Raw genomic sequence first — 14,310 nt, 5'->3', positions numbered from 1 at the left:
GTATTTTGCCCATCGCTGGCTTAGATTAATGGGGTTTGTTCACAGAACTGTAACTTTTAATGAGTATGTTTTAAAATTACATAGTGTATCCCAGTGTAACGTCAAAACCACTTTCTCAACCCTTGGTTCCTTCTGAAATCTCATTGGGATATGCACTGTATCATTTCAGGACTCTAGGGGCTAGATTTACTAAGCTGCGGGTTTGAAAAAAATGGGGATATTGCCTATAGCAACCAATCAGATTCTAGCTGTCATTTTGTAGAAAGTACTATATAAATGAAAGCTAGAATCTGATTGGTTGCTATAGGCAACATCTCCACTTTTTCAAACCCGCAGCTTAGTAAATCTAGCCCTAGCGGTCATAACTTGTGATGGTATTTACTAAGCAGGCTCATAATGACTGCAATAACTGCAAATGATTAGAGAATAACTAATGTACAACCACAGAAATCCAAAACTATGTTAAAAAGCAGAGGTCAGAGACAGAAAGGATGATGAAGAAGAAAAAATATTTTTTAATTTAATGTTTGTTTGTTTTTTATTAAAAACCAGTCAGGGTAAGGATTCATTTAACACTACCCAACAACAATAGTGTAGGTGCATTTCAGTTAGGAAAGTAAATAGCCAGAAAGGTGATTTAAAACTAGAAATCGGTCAAGGGCAAATATAGTAACAATGGGGCAGATAGTGCTCAGCATTAATTAGGAAAATAGGTGAGGAGTTATGGGCATAGAGAATAACCAGATGTTTAAAATAAAATTGGCAGAAAACACATCAAATATATGGTTACAAATTCCAAACTAAATAGGTGAACTTGAATTAATAAAATTTGAGGAGAATTAATAAATAGTAGGTACCACTGAAAAATGGCTGGGTGAAATGCATGTTGAGCAATGATAGAAAAGGGGGATGAGCTCCTAGATGTTTATGGAGACAAAGTTACCAATACTGTACTCATTAGAGTTTATTATACGTCAATAAGTACAAATGATTGTACATAATTTAATTTATTAACACCAATAGAAAGGGCTGTAAAGTCTTCATTATGGGTGATTTTTACTACTAGCATATTAAATAGGGCACTAAATTGAGTGGTTCTGGCAAATACAGCATATTTTACCTACTTGAAGCAATTACCTTTCTCTAATAATAGAATAACCATCTAGAGATGATTGGACTTGGTCTAATACAGTGTTGGCTAACCTGTGACACTCCAGGTGTTGTAAAACTACAAGTCCCAGCATGCTTTGCCAATATATAGCAGCTAATTGCTGAAAGGGTATGCTGGGACTTGTAGTTTCACAACACCTGGAGTGTCACAGGTTAGCCAACACTGGTCTAATAGCTCTGATATTGAGTTAAACATACTGGTTATCACACTATGAAATGCAGTCAGTTTGGCAAGTATGGAGCTACAAAAAAACTGAAATTTTGAAGTAACTAAATGGAAATAAGCCTTGAAATGTATTTAGTGTACTTTCAAATAGCACAGACCAACTGGATGAATTTAGTCTTAGTAAGTAGGAAGTATTACACATATGTATGGTAGGTTGAGAAGTAGGTTTCATCACACCCCATTAAATATTACTTGTCTAATTCTGCAGTTAAGTCTCATCCATATTTAAGCTGATAAAGCACTTGACCATTCATGTGCACTAAAGGAATTTTCAGTAAAAAAAAGCTTGCTGTTTCATATATTTATGTATATATATATAAACTGGTGGAATCATATGTGGTCACAATATTTAAATAGGAAACAACATATTTGATAGGAAATTATAGAAGGGTCTGCCTTATATAAGTCATTCCTAAAATATCTTAAATCGTTCTAAGAGATGTTATTCAGATTTATATTGTAAAAAATAAACTGTTAACAGTGTCAGTAATGCTTTATGAAGGCCCGTTGTAAAACCAACCTGATTAGCTTCTATAAGGAAGTAGGATGCAAACTGGATCATGGCAATGCAGTTGATGGGATATATTTGGATTTTGCTAAAGTGTTTGATACAGTTCTACATAGCAAATTGGTATATTAGATAAAAGTGGTAGGACCAAGGGAAATGTAAGTGTATTGAAAAATAATTAGGAAAGCAGAGAGCTGTTATACCTATTAGATTAGGCTAAAGATGTGAGAATGGTAATACAGAGTTCACTAGAGGGCTTTGTTCTTTTCAGTTATTTATTAATGACCACCATCAAGTGGGTACGGGGGAAGCACTGTTGTAAAGGGCCCAGACTGACTGGGGGGCTCGCCGGTATTGATGTTCCTGGCACTGAACTGCTTCTCATTCACAGAAAGTCTGTGAATCAGGTGGTTCGTGTCTGTGTTAGATGGAAGAACCTCAGGCCTGAGGGGAGACATGGGGGGTAGGCAATAGAGGTATGGTAATAGGTACAATGGTGTCTAGTGACAGTTTAATGCATTTTACTAGTTTTAAAAATGCTACTAAAATATATGTAGGGGTATTGGCCTCAATCATTGTATTCAAGTAAACTGATTGTGATGTTCTAATTCCCCTCAAGTTAATACTTGCTTTATCATGGATCTCAAGGTTATTCCCACTGTGATAACCTTCTATCACCATGCAAAACACTGGATAGATATAATATCAGTCAACTATTGATTCTGTTCCAGCCCCAGTAGATGGCACTGTCCTTTTATATTTTATGTACCATAACAACGTACAATAATAGTTTTGCTGTGTGAGTGTTGTAAGTGTAAAAATAAAGAAACAAAAAAACTACAGCTCCCATTACCGTTCAGTATGAACAGATTTGGTTTATTATAATAGCACTGCTGCTTTAAAAAAAAATAAAAAACATAAAACTTAATCCAAGTCTTCTGGACTCTATTAAATTCTACTGAATAAATAGAAAAGAAGCATTCTAATAAATACTGTAGTGAAAACCCTGGGGCTTTGTTCTGCAAGCTATAAAAGCGATGAAATCCCTCCCTTGTGTTATATACAGAAGCATTCTCACCTGGCATGATTTGTTTTGTTTGCTTGTGTAAACCATCTTTGCATTTTACCTCCTTTCATATTTCCTAGTGAAATCATCTGTTAGCTTATCATCACTAAAAAACTGGAGGTAATAGTTCTAGTGGCTGCAGCTGAAATGTTAAATCTTCACACAGTACTTAATAAAGATATATACTGTTCTTTTTAATGGCCTTAAGATAGGTTGATTTTAGTTATATGGTAAAGTCCCATTGTGCGTCCCTGACACGAACACAGATGCAGACTGCATAGACTTTTTTCTAGGAAAATAGCAAGTTTAATTGCAATATTTAAAACATGGCAAAAGTATCTCAGGGATAGCTGTAAATAATGCTTCTGATTCCCTGGATGTGGGACATGTCTAGGCTTATAAGATGTGTCATGGGACAGCTATCAATAGACTGGGGAATCCAATTAATGATACACATGGACTAACGCACATTATGCAGTACATTTATTGCAAAATGTCACAGCTAACCCCCATTTACTTTAAGGAAAGCCTTGTCATATTGATTTATTTAATTGGGGAAGCAATGCTGCAATAAAATGGGCTCCCTTTGTAATTACCCATTAAAATGGGCTAATCAAATGATTTAAAATTGACCTGCCTTGAACAATAGATCCTTGCCTACATATGTATTATTATTACTATTATTTGTTTTTTGTTTGTTTTTTTCTATTTCATACACAAAAGTGTACAGCAATTTAGAGATGACACTAGGCATTACAATGGAAGAACAGTCGCCATACATATTTCCCTACAGGCAATCACAGCAAAATGCATAGTCATTTTCTACATGTATAGCACATTAAAGCATGATTCATTTTTTCTTCATTTGCCTATGGATGTGTGAGCACAAATTTTAGTCCATGGTCCAATGTATAAATTTTTCTTTATTATCCTTTGTGATCAAAACACAGCTTAGTGAGATAAAAGTGGTGTAGTGTTGGTAGCGAAATTAGTAGGTGCTAGAGGTGGAGGAGAGTTCGTAGCATGCTAACCATTTCCTACAGTCTTAATAGTTTTGCTGTACATGTTTGATTATGGAGTCAGCAATATTATGATGGTGTATTCGCTACAGGCATGTAATCTGAATGCAATTGGATGGGTAAAAATATATGTATCACTTTAGGAATCTATATAGTTCAATAATATCACTAACACAGTATTAGCACTCGACTCTGGGGAGAGGCAAGGAGATTGCACTCATGTAGGCATTCTGAGAAGAAATTCAAGTAACAACTGTAAAACTGCAGAACAGGGAGGGTTCTATTCTATAGGAGAAACTGTAATAATTTAACACCCTGAAAATGTACTGCAAATTCCCACCTGTAAGGAACATAAATCTGCAATGCATAACTCAATGCTGTATAAATATGATTATGCAATGTTTTGATGATCAACACCTTTTAAACGGAATGGCAACATCACATTGTAATAATGTCATATCTACTTCTGAATTCAACAGCACAATAGAAGTAGTATTGTTTCACTCTACAGGCCACCAGCTATTGTGCTACAAGTCTGCCCCTGTAGTGAATCGTTACAATGTAATGTGGTTCAAAGGAAAAAAGTACATAGGTTTAAATACTGCAGATTTCCAGACAATCTGATTTACATTCGTTCAAGCTCTAAGTGAATTCTGATTAATATGTTTCCTCTGTGATAAGTGTGTTCTTTGCAACTATAAATTCAAAGCCTATTGCCACTTGGGCTTAGTCATTTTGTATCGTTCAGAAGCATTTTTCTATTTCAACATCCTTTTAAATATTCTGCATGCAAACAAGGTATTTGAAGCCATCCTTTGAAATGTTGTGTGTGAATTTTAACTAGTGTCTGTGCTGAAGGAACACCAAGAGATCATTCTTAGGGATATAAAGCACAAACTTCTTACCGCATAGGCCAGATGTGTGGGAAGCACACAAAAGCTCGGGTCCAGAACAGCAGAAGCATTACTCTGTATATTAATTTTTTTACATTAAAAATATAGTAATTGCAAACTACTTATATTTGAATTAGGCAGCTTAAAGCTGTGTAAGCTTAAACCACACAAGACATTATCTGTTTTTAAACAGTTTGTGCTAATAAAAAAGAAAGACTGTAAGACAGAAAACTGCTAACAAGGCCCTCAATTTTTAGACTCTCTTAATTATTTTATTTACATTGTTCTTAGAGTTTTTGTCATAATGGAGTTATTACTAGAATGGAGACTCAAATGAATGATACATATTAAAGTGGACTTTAGAGCACATTATGCCACGTGTCACAACAACACACAGGGGCAGCACAGTGGCATAGTGGTTAGCACTTCTGCCTCACAGCACTGGGGTCATGAGTTTGATTCCCGACCATGGCCTTATCTGTGTGTAGTTTGTATGTTCTTCCCGTGTTTGCGTGGGGCTGCTCCAGTTGCCTCCACCACTCCAAAAACAAGCTAGTAGGTTAATTGGCTGCAATTAAATTGACCATAGTATCTCTGTCTCTCTATGTGTGTTAGGGAATTTAGACTGTTATCTCCAATGGGGCAGGGACTGATGTGAGTGAGTTCTCTGTACAGCGCTGTGGAATTAGTGGTATTATATAAATAGCTGATGATGATGATTCCTTTCAATGATAAAGGTAGCCTATCAATGTATCACTGATATTCTTGAGTCAGCATGTCTACTGCAGTGGATAGCATTGGGATAATGGAACCGTATGATCTCTGTCTGATCTCATATCCCTGTCTTAAATTCCAATGCAACAATTATGCAACAGGCTGTTTTTTGTTTTTTTTTGTGCATTGGAATTCATTGTAATGTAAACAGACCAGAGAGGAGACCACTGAGATCAGTGACCCATATCAAGCTCAGCTTTAAACGTCTCCTCCGCCAACCACTATTTTCCTGTTTCTTTCCTTATACCCGATTACCACCAAGCTCCCTTACTGCAGCCTACACCACTTCCTAATTGTGCTAAAATATTGATTTCACCTGTAATTAAAAATGATCAAATGCTTTTTAATGCCTGCAGGACTATGAGTAGTCATACAAGGAGTGTCTTGTGGAATATACCATCGTCAAACCTTGTGGCCTTAGACAAGTCACTTTGCCTTCCTGTGTCCCAGGCACCAAACTTGATCTTACACTTAATGGAACAGGGAAACTTTGCCTACAATATTCTATGTACCACGCTGAGTTGGATTTAAAGTGCTAGGTAAAATAATAAAAATGCTCAGTCAAGGGTGAGGCTAACCATTCTGCTGAATGAGGGGGCACTGAAATGTTATCGCTGTTATCCCTTGACAGAAGGTAAACATTTGTGTTAGGCCAGTGTAGATATTGTCACTTATCCATTAACAGTGCTATCAGCAACATAGAAACCTCTTTAGTGTTTTGCAAATCTATCAAGAAAATAGATTTTCTGAAATTCACTTCCCACAGCCCAGTCCCTGTCACATCCAGCAATTGGGCTTTACAAGGGAGGGTAGAGAAACCCTTAAAGATTCAGTGGACCTTAATGGCGACACTACATTGTAGGATACATCGGTTACAGAAACATCCAGGATAGTCAAATGAAGCTCTTCTTGGGACAAAAATCTGCTTTCTCATTACACAAATAAAATGGGAAAAGATTAGTATTTCTGCAATAGCAGAGCTACATGTCTAATGGTGATCCACACGCTACAGTTTTACCAACCAGTTCTCGTGTTTCCATTTGAGGGAATATTTCACCTTATTCATCTTAGTTTGGTTGTTTACCAATTTTATTTGAAGCTTTAACACTTTACTTTTCATTTGAAGCTTTGATACTTTACTATGGGCATTACACAATTATCCCTGTATATTTATGTAGCTTATTGCTCTACAAATACTCATTTGTCAATATTTCTGTACAGTAACAGGTACGCTAATCAGGGGAGGGCTGGTGAAATGTATCCAGGGGAGGGGGGGGAGCAAAACTTGGTTCAGCAGCCTATTAGGAACATTTCAGAGAAAAAAAAAGGCAGATTTCCCATTGACCCAGCCCAAGGTAGTCCACTATCAGACCAGCCCATGGGGTAGATGCCACCCTGCCCCCCAGCCCAGCCTGCCCCTGATGCTAATGCACTTTGCTTTTGTTGGCGATAGTATGTGTATGCACTGCAAACACCTAGTAATAGTGGCAGCTGCTCATCGCCTTCATGCAGTAACCCCTGAGCGCAGGCGCGGACTGGGAGAGGCGTGGCCGGGAGGCACAGAGGCGGCCGCATTTCTTGAAAAGGGATGCGGCCGCGTCATCGATGACGCGGCCGCATCCCCTGTCATGTGATGCGGCCGCCTGTGCGCTGACGCGGCCGCATCTGATGTCATCAGATGCGGCCGCGGTGGAAAGTATTGTATTTTGCATCCGGGGGGCAGTCGGCCAGTGTACCCCCCGGCCCTAATAGCAACCTGACCGAGCGGCCCAGGGGGCTGCTGCCCCCCGGGCCAGCCTGCCCCTGCCTGAGCGAGGACGTCTGGAGTGTGTGTGACCCAGGAACCAGGGTCTGTAAAGTGGTTGATGATGAAGAGGAGTAGGATTGTGCTGGCTGCTAGGTGGCATGAAAAAACTAAATGATAACTATCACATACATCATCAATCTATATATTACTCGTACTTTCTCTCACTAAACTCAGCTATACCCTCCTAACTTTCTTTTCCCGTTTGCCTCTCTATTCTTTTTTCTTCTTTTTTCTTTTTCCTGTGCTAACCAGTTTAATTTTTATACTTATACTATTATAGTGTTATACATGTGGTTCTCCCTATCTCTCATGATGTATTTTTTGTGCCTTTTAGCAGCTAACACCATCCATCTCCATAATCCCTACTTCTCATCCTCATCAACCACCTTCCGGACCCCCAGACATCTACTTCCAGGACATGAAGTTACTCCACGCTGCGCACCACTGCGATGAACCGCTAAACAAATCTGCACAGTGAGTTCTTTTTCTCATACAAAGACATCAAATATCATTTGTCAAACTTGGTACAAAAAAATTATCAGGAATATTAATACATGCCACACAAATCAAGATTAAATCTAATTTCAGCTCAAAAATCATTTTTCATTATATGTTCACGGACAGCTTGTTTCATATATTTGACTGCAGCATAATCAAATGCATTCATGCAGGCAGTTTTGAAAACTGCATAAGTTAAAAGTAAAGAAATGAATGTAGCAAAAAATGTCAGTAATCTATTAATATATGTGAAAGTGATAAATGGGAATTTTGAACTGGCATAGAAATTCAGTTCACATTACCATAGCTTACAACATTGTAGATGTCCAACATATCGAGTACTGTCTATTACACGTTTTTAATTGTGTAGACTTTCCATACTGATGGCCGTGTTCGTGTCACTTGTCATTGGACAGCTTCAATTACATTCCATTGAGTTTCTACTGCCTAATCTTTCTATTTTGTTTCACAACTTTTGTTCTATTAATATTAATTAAACTTTTTCTTTTGTACTTGTGATGTGCTGTGTATCTATTGATGCCACAGAAATGTAAGTAATAACATACCAGTATATAAAATACATCATACTTGATACTGTACCCAAAATATGTTATTAATATGCTGTGAAACTTTATTTGACAAAATATTCCTCTTCAAAGCTAAGGTTTTAGGTATGCTGGGCCATTTTTTTCTGACAGCTATTATACCTATACTAAAAATGTAATATGTTGCAGCTGTATTTTTTCTTTTTTAATAATACAATGGACTATACAATAGATGTATTATGTATGTATCACTATAATGCCAGTATCTACTATATAAATGCCTAGTGGCGTGTGTGGAAAAAAAAAACCCAAGCTGCAGCGCCACCTGCTGGGCAGAGTTATACACTGACCTATATATTTCTTGAAGGAGAAGTGACAGTTGGGAGTGGTTGGTAGTTGCCGGGGGTGACAGTGGGGAGTTTTTAACACCTTAAGTAGCTTGATGAAGGATGTGGCGATGAAGATGAAGGATGAGGTGATGAAGAAAAATGATGAGGTGGTTACATGTGGACAAAACCACGTTAAAAAAGGGCGCTTTAGTCGGGAAGTAACGCTCTTCCCCTGAGGAGGCCTGGCCTAGCCCCAAATGCATGACAAGAACCTTTTTAACAACTTAAGTAGCTTGATTTGACTAGAATACATGAGTATCATGCACGGGTTAACTTGTTTAACATATTTGCGTTATTCTCAGTGAAAATGTGGCCACCTCTCCAGAAACGACCTGTGTGTGATCCACATAACAAATATCTGAAAATATCTAGTATATCTGGATCCAAAATCTTGTTTTCAACAGGTGACAATTTAAGAAAGACCCATGCTTAGTAAATGTGCGTTATTTTTTATGTTATAATTTAGCTGTGTGCACAGGAGAATATGTTCTCCCTAGTAGGATGTATAAAGAAAAATTGTTGGAATTATACATCAACTCTAGAATTACATTATCTTCATAACTTTATAACTGTTACATTTTGCATTAATCTCAAAGATGTGTGAGTAAGATAAAAGTAATCAAAACCAAAATGCAATGAGAATAATCTACCTTTTTAACATAAAGCTACTCTTTGAATTTCTTATTTTTAACATATACCATGAGAGCAAGCTTGGGCTTTGCAAATTTGTTTTTTTAAGTTTCCTTTCTTTTGCATTGGTCATTTGCAGTTTTTTAAAAAAAATAGTTGTCATATTTGAATAAAGCAATAGGAATACTTAGCTGGCTGCTCTGATAAATAAGTATTTACAAAGGCAATTCCATGTTTTTTTTTTAGGGGGGGAGGCTATTTATCAAGTATTAAGGCAATATGACAGATGAAACCATTTTGGTGATAAAGTACAGTAATGGCCATTGGCAGAACTACCATGGGTACAGGGGTGTGGTCAATGCCAGCCCCAGGGGAGGGCTGGGCTGGGGAGCAGGGGGGCATCTGGCCGGCCCCATAGAGGGCTATCTTGGGCTGGGTCAATGGACCACCAGCATTTTTTGACCTTTAAATATATTGCTGAGTTGAGTCTTGCCCCCCAGGCTGAACTTTGCCAGCCCTCCCCTGGCTAGCCCCCCCCCCTCCCCATCCAAAATCCCTTGTTTAAAGCAGAGTCTTATTTGTATGCTCAGAATAGACCCCTCTCATTGTTGGGCTCCTACCCAATCTTTACTATGGGTCATGGTGATTGACTGCTCCACCCCTGGTAATGGCCTTGGGGAAAACCTAGAAGCCAGAAATTAAAGCAATATATTTAGCAAATGTTAGCATATACAAGCCAATGAATTAAAATAATTATGTGGTAACCCCCTTTAAATCGCTGTAAATACAAATATAACATTTATATGGTAGTTTGGGAGAAAATGGTACATAAATGTGATGATGATCATTATAAATAACAATATGAAATAATTTTTCATCACATTGGATATGAGGTGTAATTATTACCCACAGTAAGGAGCACAGCTTTGCTAATTGCACAGCAAAAATACATTGATTTATTTTCAAATCTATATACACATGTAATAGTGGAAGTGTACAGTATCTGATTTATTCAGCAATATCAACTGTAAGGTATTATTGGATTTGTGCCCTATTTCAAAATACAGAAACATCAGAATACTGTTACTGGAATAAGTATCCTATTGCTGACAAAAATGCAGTATTAACAAAAAGCAATTCCAGTACATAGTAATTAGAGATTAAAGCCAACAGTATTCATATGATAAGATGTATTTTCAGGACAGCCACTGCACTGGGAAAGAGCCACTAAAAATCATTTATAAAATGTCCACAAATAGGCCACCAAGGTGCATATGCAGTTTTGGAGAATTGGGCCTCATTTAGAGTTGGATACAAGTCCAACACTCAGGCACAAAATTCTGTTTTGTTTTACTGCGTATGCACAGTGTGGAATTTAGGCTTCCACGTAACTTAGAATTCCACGTAAGTTGCCCTTGCAGCTCCCATTCGCCTAAAAGGCAGGCCGCATCCCCAGTTACACTTGTTAGCAGGCGTATCTCTTGTGACTGCCAGTGTAGTCGGAGGAACCACCAACCTGGTGTGACCATGCCCCTTTCTGTGGCTATGGAAGGGACCCCAAGATGCTGTACTGGGGCTCGAAAGTACTTGTGGCAGCCCTGGTCATACGTCATCATCAGCATAAATCATTGTAGTGTAAACAAAAAATAAATTAAAAAGCCAAGCGTAGCCTTCAACCCCAAAAGTGAAATTGGGCGCCAGTGCACATAGCATGGTCTGGGGATGGGGGGAGGCGGCCGGCCAAACAGCCGTTAGACTGAGCGGCCCGGGTGCCCGCTGCCCCCCTGCCAACCGGTCCAGCCCGCCCCTGCGCGACAGCTATCCTGGCGATATCTTTACTATATTTACTACTCCGGGATCTGACCTGGAGTCTTTAATGTGCATGTTTGACCTTAGGTGGGCACGCAAAAATATCCATCTTCCAAGGAATTGATTGTGGGATCTGGGAGTATAACCTAATACCCTAGGAGTCTAGTGCAATGAAAGCAAGTGTCTGATTGGTTGATATGGATTGCATCTTAATGCAATGTTAGTGAATGAACCAAGCAACAGCCCAAGTTATGGGTCTGTCAGAGGTATGACCTCCTCTTGTTTGCGCTTCTCAGTCACAGGAAATAGAATGTTTAAAGTTTACCTGTTGTCTTCTTAGGTGAAGGCAGTGGAGGCGGTGGAGTGGAGCGGCTTTGTTTGCTGGATCAATATTTAACCTGTCAATTTGATTGGAACTAGTAAAAGTCAGTGATGTTTGACAACTGATAATATTGTTTCAGCCCACAAATGGCTGCCTCCACTTTGACAGTACCAGACAAGTATACAGTAAACATAGAGCTATAATTGGTAATAACATAATTTCCTACTTTTAAAAATCATGCCAGGGTGATTGTGCAAGTAACACCCTGGAGCGTAGCATGGTGCGCTGAAGCGGGAATGTCCTGCACTGGCCAAGGGGCGTGCCTAGCTCCACCTGTGGGCATATCTGGTGCTACCCAGGGATTGTCCAAAACCAATAAATGGAACCTATAATTCTGTGCATGCCACCAGAGACTGTATGGTGTTGCATGGGTGAAGGTAGATAGTAAGGTTGCAGTAATTTTGTGATGCGGACACGACATCATGTGCCAACATACGCTTGTGCAAGCCTGCAGTTCAGGCGGCACAGCCAGGATCTGAGAGGTTAGCTTGCCTTCTCAAGAGTCAGGGAGGTTTCCCAGTGTTCTGGGTGCCTCCCATACATTTCAGGAGACTAAGCAATTATGGGCAAAAAAAAGAACCCAGTCACAAACCAAGCTTGATGTTTCTTTTCTTTGTGCAAGTTATATTAATAAAATAACATATCTAATAGATTGCTATGGTTACTGCACACTTCTGAACCACTTCCATTGTTAGGGAAAATCCACAATATTTAAACGTATATATTGTCTGTTCTTCAGCTTGAGCCATGTATGATTTTTGGTTCAGTCACAGATAAGTTTCAACATTTTTATTGAAAGCTCTGGAATACAAAAGATTTGATTAAAATGAAATTGTACTAGCGAAAGGTATATTGTGTGGTACCAACCAGTGCAGGGAAGATGCTGCATGCTAGATTAGATTTTACAGATAAATACAACTTTCTTCATTTTTGTTTTAAGACAACGGGATATGTATGTGTAATGTACTTTTCAAGTTCCTTATTAATTACACTTCACAGAGAAAAAGGGTTGCTATGGCGACTGTTCTACTTTTAGAATATTATGAAGCAGTACATCTACATTTTGCAGTAATACATATGATGATCTGTTTGTAGCGTTGTGAGTCTGTGTTTGCTATTTTAGTCATGTATAGTGAAGAAAAGCATAATCTCAAGTGTTTATTTAATCAATATGATTTATCATTAAAAAGCCTCAAAGAGAGGCATTTTCAATTTGAATAGGAGGAACTAATGGTTCGGGCATGACTTTTAATCATGTCAATACAACAGAAACAGTCAGTTAAGCCTTCAACAGAGGTTTATTTATTACTTGTGGCGGTGTGATTTACAGTCAGCTATTAACATATTTATTTAATTATGAATAAAGTGCTTTGAAATATACGGCATCAGTGAATGGCACAAAGTGATAGATCAGTTGAACATATAAGCCAAAATATTAATTTAAATTAAAAGTATCACTATTAGAAATTGTTAATTGAATGCACTAGCTAAATATTGCTATGAGAACTGGTTGTCACTCATGACTCCATTGATTTTTACGTAACTGATGTATTTGATATTGGTCCTGTGTTTCATTTTTTCCTGTATGACAGCTAGCTCAGTGGCTATCCATCAGTCTAATGAATGCAATTTCCAGGGTCACAGTTGTGACATACAGTAGTGTTCTGCATAAGGTAAAGGCTCGTTGAAATAATAAAGATTATCTTCAAACATTATCAAAGGCACCCTATCATGACAGAATAAATATGAATTAATTTCTTGTAGCAATAGCATGATGTCCTTTAAAATTATTACAAAAATAAAATATAACATTTTAATAATTCATTTGGAATTTGTGATATTTGCCTACAATTCCCATTTATCTCTGTCTTCAAGAACCTTGACTAATGCAAAGATGATCTTACACAATGCCTCTACTGCAGTTCGTACCTAGCTGAATGTATTTGGCTGTAAACATTGAGTGTAAGATCTACTTGCCCACCCAGAGGTCAACTGAAACCTGCTGCACCAATTCCGCATTTCTCCCAAAAAGTGACAGGACCCGTTTTAAATTCTGACCAATGACATAAGTGTATCCAAATATTTCTGAATCTACCTGATGATAAACTCAGTTTTGAAAAGACCAGGTTTTTAGGAAAACAAAATTAACAATACATATGTAAACTTGGTGGAAAAACCTGGTTATGTAGATAAGCTCGCTCAATTGACTCCAGTTCCTGCCCAATCAGATGTCCCAAACAATACATACCCAGGGAGATGGGAGACCCCTTCCCAGCCACACAGAAAGAGAGGAATCCCTCTCAAAGGCTATATGGTTCTGGGCAACTTTGGTCAAGGGCAGCATTGAAGCCCTGGATCCATGTCCTAAAGCTGGATACACACTACAGAATATTCCACCAACTTTTTATGCCGATCGATTTTAAATGCGATCGATGGTCCGATCGCTCGGTCCATGGACTGCATACACACTAGCCTTGTTTTAGACGATAAAGGGAAGAGCAGACGTCCCTTTAGCGACTTTTTACAGCCATGTAGTCGTGACAATGATTGCAATTTCGGAAGTATATGAGGAAGTATCGGAGGATTGTTGTGGA

The 14,310-nt window shown here is 38.3% G+C and overlaps 1 protein-coding gene and 1 long non-coding RNA gene across 2 annotated transcripts in view; one reads left to right on the top strand and one right to left on the bottom strand.

The window, feature by feature from the left end:
• LOC142159080 (uncharacterized) overlaps positions 1-8,679 on the top strand; it is a 52,329-nt gene extending 43,650 nt beyond the window's left edge. The window contains exon 3 of the long non-coding RNA XR_012692901.1: positions 7,798-8,679. This is a non-coding gene — a long non-coding RNA (uncharacterized LOC142159080). The remainder of the gene's footprint in view (positions 1-7,797) is intronic.
• The window catches only part of KCNB2 (potassium voltage-gated channel subfamily B member 2), a 180,469-nt gene that overhangs the window by 8,829 nt on the left and 157,330 nt on the right, over positions 1-14,310 (bottom strand). The gene's annotated exons all lie outside the window — the stretch shown is intronic.

This window comes from Mixophyes fleayi, chromosome 5 (assembly GCF_038048845.1).
Source record: "Mixophyes fleayi isolate aMixFle1 chromosome 5, aMixFle1.hap1, whole genome shotgun sequence".
NCBI classification, from domain to species: Eukaryota; Metazoa; Chordata; class Amphibia; order Anura; family Limnodynastidae; genus Mixophyes; species Mixophyes fleayi.
This window is presented reverse-complemented; position numbering and strand designations above follow the sequence as displayed.